The sequence below is a fragment of the Panthera pardus genome, unplaced genomic scaffold (assembly GCF_024362965.1).
Source record: "Panthera pardus isolate Hobbes unplaced genomic scaffold, ASM2436296v1 HiC_scaffold_16, whole genome shotgun sequence".
NCBI classification, from domain to species: domain Eukaryota; kingdom Metazoa; phylum Chordata; class Mammalia; order Carnivora; family Felidae; genus Panthera; species Panthera pardus.
In genome coordinates this window covers 60,334,546-60,360,504 of record NW_026526721.1, presented here as the reverse complement: position 1 = coordinate 60,360,504, position 25,959 = coordinate 60,334,546, and the positions used below count along the sequence as shown (strand labels likewise).

Here is a 25,959-nt window from a genome sequence, read left to right as displayed (position 1 = left end):
ATGTTTTGTGGCCATACCACTTTTGTCACCTCTATACCTTGGTACCTCTATACCTTGGTTCATTTATTTACCTTTTTATTTTAGAATATTTTGTATCTGTTCTTTCTCCTCATAGTTGAAATTTTCCTGACAGAGACAGCCTTTGAATGGAAAGTGTATGTTGGTCTTATAGTAGTAGTTGTAATCTCTGTTGTCCCGAATTTCTAGAATCTGTGATTGTCAGGGACTTCTCTTTGCTGTGCCTCTTTATTGGCAGTCTCACTTTCTTTCTTGTGTCTTATCTTTATCCCTCCAAAAAAGCTTCTGTGAAATGTGTCTTCCCCACCAATCTTAGTGCTACACTGTTAGTGTATGCAGTCTCTATGGTAACTGGGACACATGCCACAATACCAAGATTACTGGAGCAACCATCAGAGTTGGGAAATCGGCACATGTACTCCTTTGGCACCATGGAAGTTTCCCCATTAAAACTAGAATCAGATAGTACTATTTTAATATGCAGGGCAAGGAAGGAAGCAGAGGAAATGCTATAAACTCAGTCTTCCTACAGGCACATTATTGGGTTTTGTTGGAATTCATGAAGTTGATCTTATGAATAAAGCTAGACTGGTGCAAAGCTTCTGACCAGATACAGATAAACTGGTTGAGTTAGGGGAAGACATTCCTTTTTCTTAGGGATACATGAGTAGTCTGTAAACAAGCTAATTTTACTGAAAGCGGGATATATTCTTAGGTAAACTCAGGGAAATTACCAATAAGCTATAAAAATTATTCACTGCCATTGTAGAGACAGACTTTTCTAGATGATTTCCCCAGCAAATGCATATTGACCCATGAGGGCAAAAGGCAAAATGGCTGTCTCCCAAAGTGCATTAGGGTGGAGGCAATTCTTTTGGGAAGAAGGAAGGAGAATGAAGTAAGAAATCTCTTTTGGTTGCTTTCTCTAGGACTCAACTTCCTCTCAAATATATTGGAGGATTGTACTTCCAGGTATAACCCAATAGAAACAAAGGGCCTAAAGCAGCATTTTACAACCTTGGCTCTGTTAACATTTAGGGACTGATAAATCTTTGTTGTACAGAACCGTCCTGCACATTGTAAGTTGTTTAGTAGCATCCATGACCTCTACCCACTAGATGTCAGTGGCAACTTCTTCAGTCTTGACAACCCAAAATGTCTCTAGATATTGCCGAACGTACCCTGGTGGGGACAAAAATTGCCCCAGGGTAAGAACCACTGGCCTAGAGCAAGATGTAGCCTGGGTAAGAAAAGAGAGTTGGAAAATTCCTGCAAAGTCCCAGAATATTCATTCAGTTGGTCTTTCAGCACATGATTGCTGAATCTCGACTATCTTGCAGGCACTCTTCTCTGTATCAGGGATGCCATCATGAACAAACAACACCCTGATCTCGTGGAGCTTACATTCTAGTAGATGTGTGCCACATGTTCCTAACCAGCTGGATCCCTTTCCCTCTACACAGCCTAATAGCAAATGCTTCAAGCCAAGTGGAGGCCAAGAAAAGAAAAACCAAGTTCATATTTGAAGACTCTTTCTCAGTTTATGAACCTCAAAAACAGCACTGATTTAAAAATGAAACTTGGCAAGTGATTAGTTCATATGTTTTAGTTTATAATATGTTTTAATCATTTGGGGTGTTTTCAAAACAAATGGTGAGATTAGGGTTTTTTTTTTTTCCTTCTATTTTTGGCCTCTTTCCTCTGGAGGGCCCTTCTCTTGTTTTAGTTTTGGTGTTCTTAGTATATTTGAAGAATGCTTTTAAGTGTTTGAAATGTGTGCACGTGGATGAAAGGAGATGAGGAAGAAAAAATATAAGACTTTGCCATCCCTGCTCAAACAAATACCCCTACCCCAAACCCAAAGCAGTGTTTAGGCATTGCTTCCCCAAGGAAGCCTTCTCACAAAACCCTCATGGCAAAGTCCCCCATCCCAGGCGTCCTCCTAACACTTCTCATATATCCTTATCATCATTGAAATTAAGGACTGGACTATGATATTAGTTGTTCAGATGTTTCCCTGTAGATTAGAATCTCAGTGTGGCTCAGCACCATGCCTGCTCTACCCACAGTTCCACTATCTTCAGCACAGGGGCTGGCACACAGTAAATGCTTAAGAAATATGTGTTGACTGACTGAGAAACACAGCTTTTGAGGTGGAGCCATCCCCAAACACTTCCAACCTGTGCACTGCCTATAGATTACCCTGCCCCCACTATCAGACTTTATTGTGTTGATCATTATTTTGTAGACTCGAAAGTAGCATGCAAATTCCTAAAATCATACTTAAATCAGAAAGTCTAGGGAACAGCTTAAGTTCATTAATCTTAGGGATATTTCAGGATTATTTAGAGATTTCAGGAATGTAAGAAAAAGAACAGGGCATGGTATTTAGGAATATTTTAAAGTATTACTGATGCCCTGAGCATTGTTGAAGAATTAGAAGGATAAGTGTGTATAATTGTCAGTGTGGGGCACAGAGAGAAATTATGTAATTTATTTACTAGTTTTCTTGGTTGATGTCTGTTTCTCCCACTAGAATTTAAGCTCCAGGAAGGTGGAGAATTTGTCCTACCAATAACTTTATCCTCTTGGTCCAGAATGGTATTTGATGCATAGTAAGTATTCAGGAAATATTTGTCAAATGAGTAAGTGGAAAGCATTCATTCAATCAATCCTATGTTGATTGATATATTAATTGCTTAATATTAAGCAGGAACTGGGATGCCTGGGGGGCTCAGTCAGTTAAGGGTCCAACTCTTGATTTTGGCTCAGGTCTTGATTTTGGCTCATAATCAGTGAGATCAAGCCCCACATCAGGCTCAGTGCTGACAGTGCAGAGCCTGCTTAGGATTCTCTTTCTCTGCCTCTCTCTCTCCCTCTCTCAAAATAAATAAATAAACTTTTTAAAAAAGAAAATGCAGGAACATGATAAAATTCTCATTCATTTATTCAACAAATATATCTTGATGGCATGCATCCTAACACCCTAGAGCATGTCTAGGACATAGTAGGCACTCAGTATTTGATAAGTGAATGAGATAATGAGTATTCACATGTACTCAAAAATGATTCATTTACTAAGCGTATTCATTTACTAGAGCTGCCATAACAAAGTGCCATAAGTTGGGTGGCTTAAACAATAGAAATTTATGTCTCACAGTTGTAGAAGCTGGACACCTAGTTAGTCCACATAGTTAGTCCCATCTGAGGGCTCTAAGGAGAATCTGTACCATGGATCTCTCCTAACTTCTTGTGGTTTGCTGGCAGTCTTTGGTATTTTCTTTCTTTCTTTTTTTTTTTTTTTTTTTTTTTGCTTCTAGAAACATCACCCTGATCTCTGCCTTCATCTTTGCATGGTGTTCTCTCTGTGTTCATGTCTGAGTCCAAATTTCCCCTTTTATAAGGACCCCAGTCATATTAGATTACTCCGGTATTACCTGATCTTAACTTTATTAATCACATCTGCAATGACCTTATTCCCAAATATAGTCGTGTTCTGTGGTACAAGGGGACAGAATTTAAATATAGTGTCATAATACTAAAATAACAAATCTTAAGGTAGTACTATTTTGATAGTTAATTTCTATTTTGAAAACATCAACTTCTCAAAATAACATCTAGTTTCATGAGTCTGTATGGAAACTGATATGGTGATATTAATAACATTTACTATATTACACAAAAACTTGTGTGTTTATAATATAGAGGGGGAACGTGAAGAAAGTCCAAGAGGCATGAATGTACATAGCACATTTTGTTGAATAATCTGTGACCAACAATGGGTTTTGTGGGGAAGACTGCTAAAGATTCAGAAGGAAATTGTATAGGAATCAAAGGCATTTGGTCTTTATTTTACAGACATCAAGGAACCAGCACAGAATTCAAAACTTTTCAAACTATAGAAGGGTATAAAATGGGTGAATTGTATGTAAATTATTCATCAATGAACCTGACTTTAAAAAGAAAGAAATAAAACGATGAGGTTAAAGAATGGACTTTGAAAACTAGCAATTCAGAGGTTTTTGGTGACCTTGACAGTTTAATTAGAAACAGCTAAAGAAACCAGATTTTAATGCATTGAGGAATAAATGTGGGTTTTAGGAAGCTTGAAGGTGGTACAAGAAGGGAAAGATGTTGTCCACAGAAGATGGTTTGTTATTTGCTGGTTTGTTATGGCTTTTATTATTTGTTTTAGATGAGGGCAGCTGAAGCATGTTGGCAGGCAATAAACAAAATGGAAAAAAAACAGAAGAAAGGAGTAATTAATATAATGACATCCTGGAGCAGGTTGTAAGTAGTAGACAGAAAGGTCTCTGAGATGTTATGGGTGGGTTCTGAGAGAGATGGAAGGATGAGATGCAATTTGATGACTTCTGTTTCTCTTTGAAAAAAGATACAAGGTTAGTTGAGAATGAAGAGTAGGAGGTAAGTTATAAGGAGTTAATTAGAGTGATAAATGGAAGCCAGGGAATAAAAAAGGAAAATTACTGGGAACAATAAAAGAACTGTAACAGTTCTGAAACACCAGCTGGAAACCAGGACTCTGGAGAGGCCCCAAGCTGTACAATTTGGGAAGTCTTCTCCAGCATTGTTCAGCAGCCTGAGAGCTGAGAACACACATGAGCAGGTTCATCTGGGCTCAAGAACTAGCCAGGTACATTTGAGAACCATGGATGAGGTGCTTTAAAGTTAACAACCTTGAGGGTCCTGGATGGTAGAGAAGAAATTGGAGATTAATAATCTGGGGGGGAAAAAAGAGAAAAAGCGAAAATCGAAAACTCTTTGGTAAGAAGGTAGAGTACTTGTTTTGTGCAACCATGTTTTCTAGAAGCTTGCCCCTACCACACTTATCTTTTGACACCGGTCAGAGAGAAACCACAGAAAGCAGACTGAATACTTTGGAGGGCATAGACTGGACCCAGAAAAAGCCTGCAGGTTAAGATTTCATTCCCAACTTAGCCAATGATTTAAAGTAACTTAATGTTTTGCCATCATGACCACCATTGTTGCAATTTGCAGATCCTTAGGGAATGCGTGTTACTTGTGTATATAAAAGTAGAATAAATGGGGCAATGGTGATAAATGACAAGAGGCAAATATTTTTACTTTTTTGCCCCTGGTTCCAAAAATGTACTGATGTTTCCTTAAAGCATGCTCATTTATTTCTCTCATTCTAAGATTCTCTATTCTGTTAGTGAGTCTCCAGAGCTGGCACCCTTCTTTTGGCACTCACTCTCCCTTTCTGTGTTTATTTTTCCTTGTTTCCTCCTGCCTTTAGGCATTAAATGTGGTCATTTGTCTCAGCAACCTTCCCCCAACCAGTGACCAAATAAAGTATTCTCATAAGCTTTATATTGGATTTTTTTCCCCAAAAAGACAAGGCTAAAAAGTTGGTGCTTGGTTAGAGAATACTTTTAGGTAATTCCCATTTGACACTGTACAACTAACCCCTCATGCCCTATGTATTCAGATGAACCTGGGTGTCTCTTTATGGTATTCATAAGGAGACCCTGTTCCTGTGGGCCCTGTCTCCCTATGTCAGACTGGCGAAGTAACCAACCATGTTATTCGCTGTGAGATACCATGCTCTACTTATCCTCTACTTGCTTGAGTGACTATGATGAACATAATACACAGGGTTTAGTAGTTGCCTAAACCTATGAGAATTTTTAAGCTCCTTCTCTTGATATGGTCTATTTGTAAGTTCAAAAAATAATTTGGGTGAGAACTTCAATAGACAACTATGAAGAAGATCCTTTTTTCCTTACAAATATAAATCCTTATAAAATTCCATTTTTTCCTTTTTTTTTTCCTACTCATGACTCTATTAAAGCTCTTTCCAGCACAGCTAAAAACCAGCTGGTCTAGAGATTAATATGACCAGACATACCATGAATTTTTTAAATCTCAAAAGTCCCAGTTTCTAGTTCTTGGTCAATCAAATATAGGTTGTATTTTCTTGTACATATGAATGTATAGTATATTATCATAAGTCTTCTCTAAATTCTTTTTTGGTCTCACTGTCTCCTAAAATTGTCCCTACATGCTTCTTTGTTATAAAGAGGCAAATGAACGAAAGCTGACGAACGGGGGAGGGAGAGAAAATGTAGTAATAAAAAGAGAAAGCACGCTAGAGAAGAAGGAAAACCAGTGAGGAGATGGAATGAGTAGTGATTTCCCTTTGCCCCAGTCCCCTAAGAGTGCTTTTTATGTTTGGATATTCCTCTCACCTAGTGCCCCACATGACCTCCTCCTAGCCATTTGTTCTACAAAAATAATGTTTCTACTGCCAGCAAATATCTCCCACCTACCCAACAGGTCGGAATCTCCTGCCCTAGCAGCTTAACATCCTCTCCAGCCCCTTAAGCCACCAATGGCTATTGGGACCCACAGCCATTCGTTTCTCCCTCCCCCATCCCATGCTGGCATGGAGAGTGTTAATGGCTGATGCATCTCTAAAAAGAACTCTAGAAATAATTTGGTTTTATTTTATTAACATTCAAAATATAAACAGGTAAACTACAAGTTGAATTCATTAATTCTCCCTCTACTATTTAGAAAGATGAAAACTGCATTTTTAAAGAAGGGATTGATTGGTGTCATGTACGTATTTGTTCACTTCTGTTTATGCAAGATAATAAGAGTATTAACATAGATGTAAAACAATGGTATTTATAATTCCATCACCACTGTTTATAATAAAAAGGAAGTATTTGAAAAGAAGTAGGGAGAGAACATTTGCTGTTCTGTACATATATTAAATCCTTCCATTTTTGTTTATTGGGCATATGAGGAAGAAAAAATTTAATAAGTTGAGGAAGAGTTAGTGTCTTTTATCCCATGTTCACTAACATAGTGACCTAAGATAGTGAAGTTTAGAAAAGACTAAAATATGATGGAGGTACTCCTCTATATAAGGACCATAGAGGCCAGAGACATGTGCTCCATTAAATCCTCTCTGAGATGGGGATTACTCGAATAAGACCAGGATCCTCTTTTGTGTGCTGAAATGTTCTATCCTGGAGAGTAGTGAGTGCTGTGTCTGGCAGACCATTGACTCATAATTTGCCTGTAGTTCAAGATATGCTTCCTAGGGGCTGAGGCCCCATTAATTGTTCCAAAAAAAAAATTCATGTTTCAAATAGGTCTGTAAGGACCCATTTCTAACACTTCAATAGTTCTGGGCAGACTTTTGTAATATTTTCTTGGCTGTTTGAGAAAGAAAATGTAGGTGGTGGGGAAGGGGTTTCTTATCTAGGTAAGAAATAGAGTTGATAATATAGACCACAAGGAGGTCGTTCATGAGGCCTTAGTGGATGTCACAGGGCAATTGGAAAGAATGAATAAGGAACAAGGGGAGGTTGTTACATTACCTAACCTGGTGGGCTAATAACTCGTCAGTGGTAATGGAGGTATAACTGTCTAAAGCATACATGAGAGTGAAAGGTCTTTGAGAGCAAGAGTAAAGTCCAATTAGCAGAGTAATTAATAATAGACTCTGAAAAAATATCTGTTAAATTAACGAATTAATACATGCCTCCATGTGGGCAATGCTTTGCATATTCTTCCTTATGTAACCAATTCTCAAGGAAAGTTCAGAAACTTTGTTAGGTTCTCCAGTGAGATAGTTGAATTTTAACAAGGGCATAAAGTCACTGATTTTTATTGATTTATTAGTTTTAATCCCATTCGCATTCCTGTTCTTGTTCACCCATCTAGGCAATCATATTCTCTTGATACTTGGACCACTTTTACATGAAAGTGATGGGAAATGAGGTCAAGAGAGGTAATGAGGGATTGGGTCTCATAGACCACGGTAAGGGCTTCAGAATCCCAAGCATCAGTGAGTCTGAAAAAGCCTGATGGACAGGAATCTTGGAAATCACAACAACCCTATTGCAGATGAAGCAGTTTCAGCCAAAGACTGGAAGCACAGATATAAGAGTTTGATTTAGGCTATATGTCAAATACAAAATTTCTGACCACTGTAGGTAAAACACACACACACACACACACACACACACACACACACACACACACAAAACCTGTGCCTCATTGGACCTCCTTTTTGCCTGTTTAATCAGTTTTACCCACCTGACACTCCCAGTTAGCAGCCACACCTACAAGAAGCTTAGGGAACAATATTGAATGTGTTTTAGAACTTCATAAGGTCTTTGGTCCCAAAGCATAGTATTTAAGACACTTCAAATAAGAATTTTAAATGTTAGATAGGTTTCCCCTTGTACTGACTCTCTGCTGTGCTAAGAATTATGGAATTCTTGGGCATTTACTAGTGTGCACATAAATCACTTTGCAGAGGAAAGAGAGGTTGAAAGTTCACACAAGACGTGCATGCTCTATGACCGAGTCATACCAGAATGAGCCAGTTTGGCACACGGGCTTTTGAGAATGAGAGAGAACTGACCGTTTGCCTAAGATGGGACATCCAGGGGAGGTCATTTTCTTGTCCATTTATGTATAAATCTTTAAAATTCTGAAGTCATAGACTAGTCTAACTGAAGGAAATAGCCAAGAATTTTTCTTATCATGTAGCAGAGATGACAGACTTAAAATCTGATTGCCCTTTCGATAGCTTCTGAAAGAACTAGAACTTGTCTGGCTCCATTTGTCTGACCAAGAACTATTTCCGTGATGTACCCATGAGGGTTTCTAGCAGAACCTCACACTTACTGTCTAAATTAACAATTCTCCTTTCTTCTGCAATGACACAAACCACTCTACACCATACACATGATGTTAAAGATTTTGTTTTTATTTTAGCATGTGGACATATTCTGTAAAAGCGTTTTCAGTTTCATCACGTCGACAAGCTGCTTCCATTAAATCACCCACCATCATCATGTTCACTTTTTTCTTTTTTGAAGAGTTAGAAAACAGTGAGCATCTCTGAGTTTTCGAGGCATTCACTTTGGCAAAAATAAATCTAGAAAAACATGAGCCTATTCCTTGAAATGGAAAAAAAGATGAGTTATATCATTCTTCTCATTGGCCCTTCTCTTGAGGCTCTTAAAGATAAGGAAGGAGGCTAGGTCTTTTTTAGTTTTTCTAGCAAAATGAGACGTTAAAAAAAAATCTGGATAGAGATCAAACTTCTCTACCTCAGTATTTATTATGTATTACTTATTTAAAATGGAAACTTCAATAAGTTGAATAACATTAAAGGGTTTAATTCAAGCATTTTTGAGCATTTCTGCACCCTCTGATAAAATGTTATTGGGCAATATTTTAGGGTTACACTGCTGTTTTGAATTTGAGCAGATACACCCTAGCTCTCCCATCACTATACAGTTTTTTTTTGAGAAGAAAAAAAAAATCATCTGATCATGCTACTGCTGGGTCATTTAAAGCACTGAGTGGATGTGTGAAATGAGGGGAAAAACCCACTCAGTATGGGGTTAATTAGCTCTGTGGAGTTGTGGGTGGGTCACTTCCTCAGGACCAAATCACACAGGAGGAACCACGCATGTGCAGACTTAACAAAATTGAAAGAAAGCTATGAACTCTCAGACTCTGGGGCACAAATTGATGCTTGCCTCTGGAGACAAGAAAGGAATCCTTTTGTAGCACGAGTACTTTGGGCTTCATTGGTGAGAGACGAATGGACTTCCCTTCAAGCGTCTGGTGCAGGCCACTGGCAGACACTGAAAATGAAGCTGCAGTTGAGAAAGCCCTGGCCAATCGGCACTTTTTGAAATCTACCTCTGCTGGACTCTTTGAAATCATATTGTCTCGCTTGGTTTCTTTAACGCGGCTTACTTGCTAAGTCTCGTCTTGGAAACAACATAATGTCTTCCTGAAAGTACAGACGAATCCTTTCTATTTTCATAATTGTGTTTCACGGACTGCCACAGGTTCCCTGCCTGCTGAGATCAGCTCAGCCCTAGTTTGGCCTGCAGGATCCCTACCAGGTTGTTTACAGTCTAATCCTTTCACGAAGTAGGGGGTGAAAAAGCAGGCAGGAAACGTCCTCAATTCCTAGATCATTATTAGGTGAATCAGAAAATTCAGGTATTTACAGGGAAATTTCACAGGCAGAGTGTTCTAGGGAAGAAAGATTTTGTGAAAAAGACTCTTCAAGCATACGCTAACCAAGAGCTGGGGACTGGTGGAGATTGACTGTGAGGAAAGCACCACTGAAGAACATGCTAGTGAAGTTTGAGTGCAAAATATTTATGTTTTCTTCTACTTCTATGTAAATTACTCTGACATCAGTAGGAACAATCCATGAAGTATATGGACAGAAAAATCCCTAAATATTTCTTATAACTTTTGAGAGGAAAAAAATATATATGATGTAGGCAAACCTATGTATATATCTTTATTTGCAATTAAACTATAAGCAACACTGGCTTCTTCAATTGGGGAAGTGGTGAAATTGAAAAATTTGAAAAGTCCAAGGCAGAATCCACCACCACATACGAACATAATTGCCATACTTCCTTAATTGCCTGTGAAAAAAACCTGAATCTACATCTTGTAAAGACAGTTAAGGAAATGCAGATTCCCCTGAGAGGAAGTATTGAAACAATTAAATTGATAGATTTTCAGATAAGTGAGTGCAAGTTGCAGTTGAGGAGGACAGAGGACTGAGAGTGTCCCCACAGAAGCAGTTCCGGTCACATTTGTTTCTTTTTCTTCAACTGCCTGATAGCATATGGATGTGGAAATAGGGTGATAAGAAGAGATGGAGGGAGGGAGGCCATGAGTAAGTTCTATGATTTTTTTTTTTAATCGAAAGAAAGTATATCCATAACCTAATGAACAAAAATAACTTCATCACTAGTTTGAACTTTTCATTGTTGCTTTTACTTGTTTGTTTGTTTGTTTGTTTGTTTGTTTGTTTGTTTTTGAAAGAGAGAGAGAAAGAGAGCAGGGGAGGGACTGAGAGAGAGAAAGAGAGAGATATTTTTAAGCAGACTCCATGCTTAGCATGGAGCCTGACTCACAACTGTGAGATCATGACCTGAGTCTAAATCAAGAGTCAGACACTTAACCGACTGAACTATCCAGGTGCCCCTATTTCTTATCATTTTGATAAATAGCCGTTCTAACAGGTGTGAGGTGGTAGCTCATTGTGGTTCTGATTTGCATTTCCTTGATGATTAGGGATGTTGACCATCTTTTCATGTGCCTGTTGACCATCTGCATGTCTTCTTTAGAAAAATGTCTATTCAAATCCTCTGCCCATTCTGTAATCAGATTTTTTGCTATTAAATTGTATTAGTAGTTTATATATTTATGCATATCTACCACCCTCTTATCACATATATATTTTCTCCCATTCAGTAAGTTGCCTTTTCACTTTGTTGATGGTTCGCTGTGTGGAAGCTTTTTAGTTTGATGTAGTCCCACTTGTTAATTTTTAGCTTTTGTTGCCTTTGCTTTTGGTATCAAATTCAAAAAATCATTGCCAAGACCAATGTCAGGTTTCCTTCTGGGAGTTTTAATGTCTTACATTCAAGTCTGTAATATTGTTTGAATTAATTTTTGTATATAGTGTAAGTTAGTAGTCTAGTTTCATTCTTTTGTGTATGGCCAGTTTTCCCAACACCATCTATTGAAGTGACTATCCTTTCCCCATTGCATATTCTTGGCTCCTTTGTCATAAATTAATTGACCATATATGTGTGGGTTTATATCTGGGATCTCTATTCTGTTCTGTTAATCTACATGTCTCTTTTAATACCATACTGTTTTGATTACTATAGCTTGCAATAGAGTTTGAAATCAGGGAGCATGATGCCTCTGGCTTTGTTCTTCTTTTTCCAGATTTCTTTGCTTATTTGGGGTGTTTCATATTTCCATACATATTTTAGAAATCTTTGTTCTATTTCTGTGAAAACTGCCTTTGGAATTTTGATGGGATTGCATTGAATCTGTAGATTGCTTTGGATAGTATAGACATTTTAATAAGTTTAATTATTACACTCCACAAGCATGGAGTAGCTTACCATTTATTTGTGTCTTCAGTTTCTTTCATCAATATCTTATAGTTTTCAGTGTATAGGACTTTCACTTCCTTAGTTAAACTTATTAGGTATTTTATTCTTTTTGATGCAACTGTAAATGAAATTATGTCCTAACTTTCTCTTTCTGATAGTATGTTGTTATGTATAGAAATACAACTGATTTCTGTGTATTGATTTTGCATCCTGCAACTATATTGAATTCATTATTAGTTCTAACAGATTTGTAGGGTTTTTTGTGGAGTCTTTAGGATATTCTTCTTTTTTAACATTTATTTATTTATTTTTGAGAAAGAGAGAAAGTGTGCAAGCCAAGGAGGGGCAGATAGAGAGAGAGAATTCCAAGCAGGCTCTATGCTGTCAGCACAGAGCCTAACGTGGGGCTTGAACTCACAAACTGTGAGATCGTGACCTGAGCCGAAATCAGGAGTTGGATGCTTAACTGACTGAGCAACCCAGGCACCCCTAGCATTTTCTATATGTAGTATCATGTCATTGGCAAACAGTGAGTTTTACTTCTTCCTCTCCAATATAATTGCCTTTTATTTCTTTTTCTTGACTAATTGCTCTGGCTAGGATTTCCAATCCTATGTTGAATAAAAGTGGCACAAATGTACATCCTTGTTTTGTTCCTGATCCTAGAAGAAAAGCTTTCAGCTGCGTCTATTGAGATGATCCTACAATTTTTATCCTTCATTTTTTAATGTGGTGTATCAAACTGATTTCCATCCTTGCATCCCTGACATAAATCCTACCTGGTTATAGTGTGTGAACCTTTTAATGTATTGTGGAATTAGGTTTGCTAATATTTTGTTGAGGAATTTTGTGTCTATGTTCTTCGGGGATATTGACCTTTCTTTTCTTGTGATATCTTTGTCTGGTTTTGGTATCAGAATAATGCTGGCCTCATAAAATAAGCTGGGAAATGTTTCCTCCTCTTCTATTTTCTTTGAATGTTTGGTAGAATTCACCAGTGAAGCTGTCTGGTCTTAGACTTTTGTTTGTAGGGAGTTCTTAAATTACTGATTTAATCTTCTTACTAGTAATTGGTCTGTTCCGACCTTCTATTTCTTCATGATCCAGATTTCATGTCTCCAGAAATTTATCCATTTTCTCCTAGGTTGTATAATTTGTTGACATATAATTGTTCATTGTAGTCACCTAGATCCTTTGTATTTCTGTGGTATCAGTTTTAAGGTCTCTTTCCTTTCTGATTTTATTTATCTGAGCCCTCTCTCTTTTTGTCTTACTGAATCTAGCCAAACATTGTCAATTTTGTTTATCTTTTTGAAGAACCAGCTCTTGGTTTTATTGATCTTTTCTCTTTTTGCCTCTATTTCATTTATTTCTGCTTTGATCTTTGTTATTTCCTTTCTTCTACTAACTTTGGGCTTTGTTTGTTCTTTTTCTAGTTTCTTAAGGTGTAAAGTTAGGTCATTTATTTGAGACTTTTCTTATTTGAGATTTTTTTTTTCTTATTTCTTTAGGTAGGCATTTACTGCTATGAACTTTTCTCTTAGCTGCTTTTATTAGGTCACTTATTTGATATTTTTCTTATTTATTTGAGATTTTTTTTGCTTATTTCTTTAGGTAGGCATTTATTGCTATGAACTTTTCACTTAGAACTGCCTTTGCTGCATCTGTAAGTTTTGGTGTAAGTTTTAGTAAGTCTAACAACTTTATTGCTTATTATACTATGACTTTTCTTTTTTTTTTCTTTTTTTTTTCTTTTTTTTAATTTTTTTTTTCAACGTTTTTAATTTATTTTTGGGACAGAGAGAGACAGAGCATGAACAGGGGAGGGGCAGAGAGAGAGGGAGACACAGAATCGGAAACAGGCTCCAGGCTCCGAGCCATCAGCCCAGAGCCTGACGCGGGGCTCGAACTCACGGACCGTGAGATCGTGACCTGGCTGAAGTCGGACACTTAACCGACTGCGCCACCCAGGCGCCCCTATACTATGACTTTTCAAAATTCAAGTTTGTGGTTAGCTTGACACCTTTGCCTTTCAATTCATTCCCATCATTTGAAACAGCATAAGCAATGACTACACGCAATTACCATTATCCTCGTTAGGTTGTCAGAGTTAGCTTAATACTTTTTTTCTGTAGTGATACCGAACCAAAAAAAAAAAAGTTTCTTTTGAAAGGTCTTAGACCTCTATCCTTCCAAATCCTAATCACAGCATAACCAACCTCAAAAAGTCATTAGTAAAGACTAGAACAATATCCTATAACAATTCAGCTATGAAGAAATTGGCATAGTCCATCTCTTTGATTCATGTTCTTATGAAAATAATGTGTTGCAAAATAAAACTATATTTCTCTCAACATTTTTTTAGCTAGATTATTACAGGTTACATTGGGACTGATTTTTTTTTTCCTAACAAAGGTTGAATAACACTCAAAGGCTTTAGTAGCCAAAGTTCATCTTTAGAAATAGCTTTCTTCTATAATGTACTGCCAATTTCTTATGTGTGTGTATTTTGACCTTCCTGATGCCTCTGCTATGGGCTGCCTGTTGATTGGTGCATGTTAGTGCTTTGCTTATAAGAGTTGGGCAATAGTTCAGTGATCCAGTCCAAATGTGGGCCATAGATAGAATAGGCTCATCTTCTATTTAAGAAATGTAGCAAACTGCTTTAAATGAATTTGGTTCAGACAAGGTCATTGGAACTGTTCATCTAACCCTGTGTGCTGTATGTAATGGACACTTCTGCTGAGCTCCAAAACTGCAAGGTAAATAGACAAGAAAGCCAGTAACTTGCCACCTCTGTGAGAGCTTTCCTTAAGTCTGTTATTGGATTTGCATTCTTAATCATATGGGGCCCATTTTGGTCATTTAAAAGGACTTGTTCACTGGTTCTCCTGATGTTTTTGAAGATAGTCCTGGGAATAAAAATAGTGAGTTCTTATATTACTTTCTGGTCTTTTCTAACTTTTTTTTTAATAGGAGATTGAGTTTATATGCATATTCATACCAGGTTTATGAAATATTCAGCTAAATTTCTTAGACATGAAAGAATTAATTGTTAGAATGTTTTAATCTAGCTAATCATTATGTTTAAACTATAGTAGGTTCAAGTACATTTTCCTCAATTCTATTTGTTGACATATACACTTAGCAAATTGAATTGAGACGTAAGCATTGTATATACTATTTTGAATTTAGTAATTTACAGATTTTTTTATTGCCTAATCCTCTTCAAACTGTAGAATGTATTTTACTCGACTGTGTTGTGATTCTGTACAATTTTTAGGACCAACATGTTATAGGATTTTGTAGTCACATAGAGCTAAACATGATGAGAGAAGTTATTGAATCCATCTCCTGACTGGAGGCAAAGCTGCATTTATTCCATCCAAAATAGATGAAGATCTTTCCTATTTTTAAATAGCCATGAAGATAGAAATTTTGTAACTGCTCTTAGCAATCTATTTGATTATTTACCACTTGCACCTTTAGGATGTTCATCTTTAAGTCTTAACTTAAATTCTTCACTGGACAGTTTAATATCACCATGCCCTAGGACAAAAATGTCGATCATTATCTTCTTTATAACAACTCTTATAGTCAGAAAACCATGAAGATATACCTCAGCATTTTCTTTCTGAAGCAAAATTATCCCAGTGTTTTTTTTTAAACATTCACTTTTGTTTTTATAGCTCTTTCTGTATGAGAGTGGCAAAGGGGACTATTTTAAAAAGTTCTGTCATATATGATGCCTCTGAAAAAGACACTGCATATTTTAATTTCACTGTGCTGATGTGGAAATAGCCACAGCTTTTTCATTATATGCTGATGGAAAGAGCATTTGTGTTCATTTAACCTTGAGGTTGAAACTTGTTCCCAAAAAAGTAACTGACTCATAGCATTGGCTAGACCCAAGAATAAAGAGCATCAGTTTTCCTAATCTTAAAGCTTATCTTGCCCCCACTCCTAAAACACACTAAAATTAACTTTTCCTTGACCTCTCTTTTGTGCTATTTATTTACTGATTTAACAACTTTTTTCTATCATCTTTGTCTCCTAAAATAGACAGACAGCATTTCTTCAACAAATGTTGGAGTGCGTGCTGTGTTTAGGACACTATGCTAGGCTTGGGAGATTCAAGTGTGAACTGTTAGCAAAGACTCAAAGACAAAGATGTCCTAGGCATGTTCAGGGAGGAGCCAATAGCCTGTCACAGTATATAAGGAAGAAGCGGGGGGGGGGGGGGGGGGACAGAAACAACAAACAAAAAACAAGAGAGGTGGATTGGGGCCAGATTGTGAAAGACTGTGGATTCCCTTAAGCAAATAGTTGATGGTGACAAGGACAAAAGTAACATTTTTCAGTCTATATTGTGGAAAGCTCTTTCCAGGTCTTTAAAACACATACTGTGTGCATGCTGTCTTCTTGGTTTAGTATCTAACAGATCACTGGGTATAAGTACCTTCTTGATTTATATCTTTTGGTATAAATTTTATGTCATGATTTTTCCCTTTGAATTAAAAAAAAAAACACTTGAGGGAACCATTTGAGTAAAGACAGCCTTCTGTTCACACTGATCTGGATGTTTCTTTCTCCTGCTGTGCCCATATTTATTCCAAAGCCCTCTGTACCACTAACATGTTACTTTCTGAGTTTACACACTGAGGAGTCTCAAGATGAGTTTCCCCTGTATTAGGCACAACCTTTTTGTGCCAAATGGCATTAATGGCATTTAGCAGTGTTAACCAAATATTTCTAATTGATTGAACCACATGATAACAATGCCAGACCTTTCTAGCATCCCCTAAAGGATATCAGTGTACTATATATAGTAAAAGTCCGTGGTATACCGATCTGTTTGGAATCCATGAAGCTGCAACTGCAGAGGTTTGAGATATAGAAGAAGGAAAAGTTGTTTGGGATCAGATTGTAGAGAGCTCTTGACTGTCATCCTGACAAGAGTTTGGTCTATTTTAGGAGCTGTAAGAAATCATCTTAATTGTATTAAACACATTCAGTCCTTGACACTGCTTTTTGCCCTGCCCTGCACCCTACCTGGCTCCCTGGCTTTTAATTCATTCTTGTATTTCAGGTCCCTATACCTGTAAAAATCAGGAAGACTCAGGAGGATTTGTATGGGGTGGGGTGGAATGTCGAGTTATATCTTAGCAATGTCTCAGGCCTAGAAACAGTCCTAGACCTAAATGCTGAACCTTCGTTTTTAAATCTGATCACCTAAATTTTTTTTAAGGTAGACATGATTCCTTCAGAGTGATATTAACTCATTGAGAGTTAATATAGCATATTGAGGAGAGGTAAGGCATCATTGTGATTTCTTTATCATTCTTCTCAAGATGGATCCAAAAAAGTGGATGGTCTTGAAAAGCAGACCCTAAGATATTAATGACCATTTGTGGCATTTATAGTCTTCTTAGGACTGACCAAAAGGAATGAAAATACTTCAAGAGATTTTTCTTTGGGAAGCTCCGAAGTACCTAGCAGGAGATTACACAGGCTCTGTGTGCACTCTGAATAACCCTTCCCTCTGACTTTAACTTTGTAAACCTTTTGCCAGATAGAAAATAGAGAATTAAAAACCTCAAAATTCAGGGTGCATGAAATGTCATTAAATCTAGCATAAAATTTCTTGAATCTGTCAGATAAAGGAAATCATGTATCCATAGAGAAGATGGAATATCAATTGACAGGAACCTATGAAGCTGGCACTTATTCTGAGAGACATATGAATCTAAAAATCCAATAGTGCCTCAGCCTTTGAAAACACAGAAGCCAGAGAGGTACTAGGAAAATCAATAAGGTAAAAATCTTCATCCTACTATTTGGAATGACTCCCACATAAGAATTAATTAACACAATACTTCTAGAACATGAAAAGGATGTTAAAATGTTATCTCTACCCATAGAAAACAAAGATATATAAACCGACCCAACTTCTAGAGAGAGGGCTGAAGAGAAAAGCCTGGAAAGATTAAAGGTGTGTGTAAGAGGTCATCTCTGCCCTGTTGTCACACCATTTACCCTCTTCAGATAGAGGGATAAGTGTTGAACTTCAGTTTGTCTGAATTCCTCAGCTCTGTCATCAATGCTGTGACACATTCTAATTTTCTGATTCATTTGTGATGAATAAGCTCTCTCTTTTCTATTCACAGCACTAAAAGTAACCAATTTTTATGAGTGAGTTATGATTACTTATTTTCCATTTTTGTATTGCACTATTATTTTCCCTTTGCAAAGTTTCTCTCACGCTTTCTCAGCCGGTGTGAATCCCATGTACAAAAAAGCCCTCGGACAGGACCGCTGCCTAGGCTTCAGTCAGTCAAGAGGAATGAAAGACTGACAGCCCGATTCCGTTTTTAACCCAGCCAGATACCTCAGCTGGCAAGTGGCTCAGCTTCCGCACCATAAAATGGGTATAATAATAGCTTTCCCTTACCACTGTGAAATATTTAGAATACAAATCAAGCCAAACCTGTCTCCTTCCAAAGGAGAAGCTTAAACTAGCCTACAAAATCCTGAATGAGCCCAGATTTCAAGGGGAAACATAAAATGGGAAATACCTACATGTAGTGTAATTTAGTGGTTAAAAATATGTAGACTTTGGAATGGGGCAGACTTATTCAGATCCCAGCAGCTGTGGGATTTGGGGTAAGTTTCCTAATTTCTCAAATCTCCCTTTTTCTATAGTAAATTGGGAGTTAATGGTATTTCCTCTTCTAGTCAGGATTAAATGATACACTGCTAATGCTGCTTTTCAAACTCTTCCACAGAGGTGATCCTCCCTTTCAAGTGAGTGATCCAGTACTCAGGGTGCTGGGCCATTGCCTGAAGCAATCTGCCACAAATGAGACTTTTCAGTGATGGCTCAGGGTGCATCCTACAAATACATACAAATTTAGCATTCTACTCATTATGTTCTTGTTTGTTTCACTAAACTAGAAGTTCCATGAGGACCAAAACAGTATCTGTTTTATTCCTCCTATAACATCCAAGAAAATGAATATGTGTACAAATAAGGGTTTAAATGGCTCAGCCACAAGGACAACTGACCCTCCCGAAAGACGGTTATGTCTTTATTACTTATTCTGTGGCTTGGTGCGCTCCCATTACGCTGCTCCACGTCCCTGGATATGCCCACATTCAAATCTGAGAAGCATTTACTTAGCAGGATGCCTGAAACCACAGAAGGTGCTGAGTAAATAGTAACTCTTATGTCTCTGCTCACTACTCCTCTATCGCACTGTTCCTAAGCCTCTATGGAAATCATAAAGAACTAGGGAAGTCAGAGTCTGGGAGGCCTTTAGAGGAGTCTGTGTGTCTCTAGCCACACACACCCATGAAGAGCTCTATTTTCTATACATTTTGTTTGCTTCTGGCTTCAGCTTGGAGCGACTTGTCAAGCTTCCTAGAGGTGATAAGCAGTGGAATTGCATGAGCATTTTCTCCCCTCTCCCCCTAAGCCAAGGGTGACGAACCTGGAATTCATGAGCAACCTTCATGGGGTCTGGAAGATTTTTGAAACTTGGTGTTTCTAAAGAGTTTCTTTGGGAGGGGATTCTCATTGGGATCCATATCACCTGGAAATATTGGAAACCATTGCCCTTGAACGTTACATAATGTAAACTGAAATCAGAATTGATTAATCTTTATTAACAATCCATTTAATTAATAGTACATTTAGTTCCTTGGAGATTGACACTATACAATAATTTCTACTAGAATATCACAAAACACAATCAGAGTTCACCACAAACCACCCCTTTTCCCCCTGTCTACTCTTGCCCCCCCCCAACCATGTATTAAGGTCCTGATTCATTTGGGCTTTACAGTTATATATTCTTTGCTAGATAGTTATGCTTTGAGCCTAGCACGTGTAACGCAAATATTTTTCATCATATGCAAAACTATTATAGATAATTCTTTGCATTTCAGATGAAAACAACTTACAGACGTATAAGGTAAATATCACTTAGGCAGAAAGGGCACATTATCAATAAAATAACAGTTTGAACTGAACAGAAATAAACCTATGTAGATTAATACATATTCTCAAAATTGCAGATTGTAATTCAATCAAGAAGTAGGGGCCTTTTGACGTTTATGAACATTTATAAATTATATAAGAGCTCTGAGATTAAATTTTTTGCCTTAATATTAAATTTTGGATAGGTATTATTGTTTTTCATTAATATATAAAGACAACAATTATATCCAATAAAATCTCCAATTTAACTTGGCTTTAATTTGTCTTAGACTGTGACATACACACTGTGATTTTTCTTTCCATCTTGGATTCCTGTCATTGACAGCCTGTGTGTCACTTAACATCCAGGAAAGATATTTCTTCTTCATTCCAGACCTTGGATGTATTAGTCAATCTGGGTACAATTTATATTGATCTCTTTTGATCACATCAAAAATTTAATTTTGACTGATTAACTTTATGAATAAATGCTCCTTGGAATTTGAAAAGGAAACCTATGTGCTTAGACATAAGAACATAAATGCTAAGTATAGTTTTTAAAAAGCACAATGTATTATTGAGAGTTATTGGGTTTAAATGTGCAAGAGAGAAATGATAAGTGAGTATATTTCATAGATAACCACTAATCTTTCTCCTTTTTCTCAAAGGCTGAGGAAAAAAAACAAGCTCAAAAAAGTTGGGAGGGAAGCATGAAAGGAAGGAAGGGGGGAAGGAGGAAGGAAAGAAGGAAGGATGGGAGGAAGGGAAGAAGGGAGGGGGGAGGGAGGAAGGAAAGAAGAGGAGAAGGAAAGAAAGAAAGAAGGAAGGAAGGAAGGAAGGAAGGAAGGAAGGAAGGAAGGAAGGAAGGAAGGAAGGAGATTTAAAAAATAGACTAGTGCTATGGTCTAGGATTTTGGCTTATAGAAGGGACTAGAACTTAGCAAAACTTAGAACTTTAAAGTCTTTGAAGACTAGTCAATCTTTATATATATTTCAAGTTTGTATGTACTTCCAATGAATCATACATAATCTAATTGTCTTGCTTAAAGTTTTCACTAAACTCATCAATTTTGTGAAATAATTTGAAAGCATTGGAGACTCCCAGCCTCTCTCATGTTAGCATACATTATGATCTAGGCTGCAGATTTTCATCTTAACTCTTCTTATTCAAGAAGGCGAACACCATCCTTCACACTTACATGTGCATGTACAGGGTTTCACCTCAGCCATAAAGAGGAAACTTTTTCTTTGGAGGAATCTCTATGATAGTGCACCTGTCTAGAAAACTTGTTGAGAAGTGAAATCTCTTTAATTGACAGGGGTGTTTGTTGTTGTTGTTGTTGTTCTGTTTTGGGTTTTTTTTTGTTTGTTTGTTTGTTTGTTTTTGCTTTTAGCCTTATTCTACGCCAAACTATATAATCATATCTCTGTACTTGATCTCTTTTAGTATAATTTGTTTTGCATATTTTTAGAGGCCTTATATATAAGTGGTTAAAATCATGGTGTCAGAGAGGAAAGAGTTCAATCAGCATATATTAAATCCTTGATATATTTGAGTGGGGTGTGGGTGGGGAGACCTGCTTTGTTTTTTTCAGTATCCCTGTTTGGTTTATTAATTTCTCATGGATCTTCTGTTACTTCAGTTTTATTTTTCCATAAGAGAAGCTGTCAAAACAGTAGTGTGAGCAGGCCAGTCCCATCATAGCTCATTTGGCTTGTGAGTTGAAGATGACAAAGGAGAATTATCTGATTTGAAATACAGATGGAGGAACTGTTAAGATCAACTCCCCGCAAACCTGAGGTTTTCATCCTTAGAGATGTGTTTTGGGAGACAGATGCTTTCATTTAAAATCATTTTGTCAGCGGGGACATTCCTAGGCTGGAGAGAAGGGGCAGATGAGGCAGTATATGGTCCTCAGTGGACACCAAGCCGACAAGAGGCAACATTACACCGAGTCCTCAGTTGAGGGCCAATGATACACGTACATGTTGAATTTGTCCAGAGGGTCTTCTGCGCATTAAACATACTGTATTTACCCTTAAAAGAGCCAACATTAATCAGTTTCATTCATCTTTGTCAAAATTATCTAAGATTTGCCCTGTGCTATGCGGGATGGCCGTTACCTATTCTCATCAGTGCTGCCCAATAGATATTTATGGAGTGATAGAAATGTTCTCCCTAGAAGGCAGCCACCAGCCACAGGTGGCTATTGAGCACTTGAAATGTGGCTAGTGTGACCAGGAATTAACCATTTAGTTTTTTACTAAATTTTAACTAATTCAAATAGATAAGTATAGGTAGTGGCTACTGAGGAGCACAGCTCTAGAAAGTACTCACACCATTCAGATCAGAATGAAGTTAGCAAAGAAGGAGGTTGGCATGCCATGTGCTGGAGTGCTGTGTTGGTCATCTAGCAGGAGGTCATGGCCTTTGGAAAATTGTATGGGGCTGGATCTCTTTTTCCTTGGGCTCCAGGTAATAAAACAGGTTCCTACTGTTAACCCTTAGGAGCAACCAGTTCTGTCTACAACTTAGATTCGTTCTCCTTCCCCTCACTGGGTTTATTTTTAATTCCTTGTTTTTGTTTTTCAGTTCCTTGACCATCAGTCTGTGGCCTGCCCCTTCTCTTTCTGTAAGTAAAAGTGGTTTCTTTACTTTTCCATAAAGTGTCATATTTGGGAAATTCAGATCTTTATTGGCATGGTTTCTGGTTGACTTTGTTGTGGTTTCCAGCGCTTCTTCACTATGTATTACCTTACTTTGGGTTTGAAATTGATGCTGTTGGTGCTGGTAGTAGTTGCCATCCACGAGGGAGCTGGAAAGCCCAGGGCCTGGGCATTGGACTACATAAAGACTGCATTTTTCTCAGCGGCAGCTGCTGTTTGCAGAAGTCACTGCTCCTCTAAGCCATAGCCTGCATTCTTCAGTCAGATATCAGCAATAGTTGGGCTTTTGCTCCACTGTCAATCAATGGGCAATTATTTATTCATCAGCTATATACCCATGTCTACATCCCGTAGTTTTTAATTTCAACTTCTACATCACATCTTTCATTTATGGACAAAATTTCCATACCCTTTTACTAAGAAGTGCAAGAGTGAACTATAAGGCTTGACCCATTTAGGCTAAAGTTGTGTGTGTAATCACAAGTCCAGGGGGAAAAAAAAGAGAGAGAAAGCCAGGATTACATCTGCCGAGAGGTTTATAGAAGGTACCATCCTTTTTCAAAAAAGGTGGGGAGTCATTTGAAAAAGGAGAAAAAACAAGAGAGAAAACTTGATTTCAGATGAAAAGAGAGAACATTTATTATTTAAAGCCCAAATCAGGCTGCATCGAATGTGTTGGATAAGTTTTTACCTTGGGCTGCTTGAAAGAGATTCTGTGGCAGTGAACCCAAATAATCATAGTCACCCACTGCATGAGACACTGCCCAAGACACGCTACAGGTGGTGGCAGTCACCTTCTGTGATAAATAAGCATCAGATCTTCCCAGCTGCTTCTCCCTCTCTGGTGAACACTGTCCCTGATTCACAACATTCTGTCCTGCCTCACTGACTTCTCCGAGGTGTTTCTTGTGTGGTCCTCATTTGCACAGAAAGGGGGTCCCATGGCTCTCTTGCACATGTGTGGCTTCCACTAACATTCCTAGAGGCATGTTGCAGATACACTTAAGGGAGCAGAATCCCCCCCAAGGACGGACACTAAGACTAAAGTCCAAAGTGACAGCCGTTTGACAGAGAAAGGAGATTGGTGAAACTCCCCAAGGACAACGGGTGCTGTGTGTAATGCATTTATATAGCAGGGCCGGATCCTCCCTGTCCCTGACAGGTCTTGTTATTCCTTATTCTCCATGTTGATAGAGTGGGTCTGTCAATGCTTTGGAGGGTGTGAATGTACATGCTTCTGGTTACCACTTTGTGTTTCCGTGTCCCTCCTTCAGTTACCTAGCACTGCATATTTCTAGTCCTCTGACTGGCAAATCATTTTTGTTACAGTTCTTTTGTGTAAAAACAGTTCACAGAATAGCTCCGTGTTAGACAAGGCATTAATCCTCACATCACTGGGGATGAGTCAGCACAGTGCACTCCTGCCCGCACGGCTCAGCTATTATGACGTCAGCACCGTAGGGCAAGCCTCAGACACAAGCAGTACAGGGGACTGGAGACCTGTGTCACAGATTAGAAATCGAGGGGGAGACCTTTGAGATAAAAACGTAATTGAAAGGCTGTTTCTGGCTCATAGGAAAATGTGAAACTGATTCTATGATACCTCCACCATTAATCAGGCAGCTTCTAGAGAGATCCTAATTTTTAACCAGAGATAAAGAAAGCTGGGAGAATGACCTGTAATGGGGCTGATAGCCCACTCCTGTACCCCCTAACCTTGTCCCACCCCTGGGCCAGGCTTCATGCTTGCTTGGGTTGTTCCAAATCCCAAGGCTGCTTTTCTTTCAAGGGTGACAGGGCCTGTGATAGCCCTGCTGTCCTCAAGTGCCCCACAGACACAGCTGATGGCTCCAGGGGTGGTGCCCCAGATACCTATCAAAGGGAAAAGAAAAGTTCCTGGGAACAGATCAGAACATTATCTCCCCAGCGCTTCTAGCTCCTAGTGCCTCTTCAATGGCCTTCTCCAGACAGGTGCAGAATGCTGCCTTCTCTCCCTGGCACTGCATTTAGTCCAAAGTCCCAATCCGGATTTGACACAGATTTCAATGGGAACTGAACAGCTTCCAGATGTTCCCCCCCAAGAGTTTTCTATTCCGTTACTCTTTAGCAGAAACAAAGAGGAGCCTGCCGTAACCTGCCACGCTGCCTGGAAGCAGGTAGCACAGACTGAGCCTATTTGAGAAACCAGGTTATTATAAATTAGACCTCTCCACGATTCAGACTCAGATTCATTCTCAGAACAAAACCTTCCGGTATTGAAAACTCCCGTGTTGAAAAGGCTGCAAATTCACTGCCTCAGTGGCATTCTCTGCTAACAAGACATTCCTCCATCACACTCTCTATCCCTCATTCTTCCTTTCACCCTGTGAGAACTGCCAGAAAGTGCCTTACTGCTGCGATCTTCTGCCTTCCTTAGATTGCTAATAGGCTCCATGCTTAGCTTATAGAGGCTAACGCTACTGCTTGGCTTCATTTTGATTAATTATCATGCACAGCTCTTTATTCAGTTTTCAGTCAACAAACATTTATGGAAAGCTAGTTATTGTGTGTCATTCCTGGAACTCCAAGATAAATAAGAAATGCTCCCTATTGCTAAGAATCTCACGGTCTGGTAGGGGTGATAAATAGTAAATAAAGGCTACAGCATGTGATGGACACTGGAATGGAGGCATAAACCAGATGTAACAAGAGGAGCAAAGAGATGGTACAAAGGTGTAACAAGGAGCAAAGAGAAAGGAGTGCCCACTTGCAAGCTGGATCTAAAAGTCTACAGAATGAATTGCAGTTTGCCAAGTCAGTGTAGGGGAAGGAAAAGAAAAGGGCATCACAATCACGAAAAAAGCAAGAGCATTTACAAAGTCAAGAGTGTCGAGCAGCAGCCTGCTCCAGAGGACAGTAGCTTAGTATGGCCGGAACATGGTGGTTGAAAGGGGAGCCTGGGAGATGAGGCTGGAAAGTGGATAGGAGGCAGATTGCGGAGGGTCTTGTCAGCCATGCAGGGGAGTTTAGATGTGATGCTGCAGGCTTGAAGAGGCTTTGAAGAATTTTAAGCAAAGAGTGCTCTGGCTATGTAGAGATGGCTGATTGGGAAAAGGGAGACCGGGTCACAAGTGAAAACAAAGGGCCCGGACTGTACAGTGGGGGTGGGAGCGAAGAAGAGAGGCTATCTGGTAGTGTTGACATAGACACTGACATCTGCATGATGCCAGCATATCTTGGCCCAGTGCACAGTCCCTGCCTTCTAGGAGAAAGGTTGATGTGTTATGTGGGGCCAAATTTCAGGCCAAAACACTCTTTACAGGAGCTCCAAAGGAGACCTGAATTTGAATCTGA

At 38.5% G+C, this 25,959-nt stretch overlaps 1 protein-coding gene across 43 annotated transcripts in view; it reads left to right on the top strand.

Moving 5' to 3' along the window:
* Positions 1-25,959, top strand: part of ZBTB20 (zinc finger and BTB domain containing 20) — a 775,662-nt gene that overhangs the window by 582,397 nt on the left and 167,306 nt on the right. For 42 of the 43 annotated variants that reach the window (XM_019448059.2, XM_053903377.1, XM_019448044.2 and 39 more), the window contains one exon: positions 22,553-22,592. The gene's annotated coding sequence lies outside the window, so the exon portion shown is untranslated. Of the gene's footprint in view, positions 1-14,613; positions 14,744-22,552; positions 22,593-25,959 lie in introns of those variants that run through there. The other variant, XM_019448067.2, reaches the window with a different exon arrangement.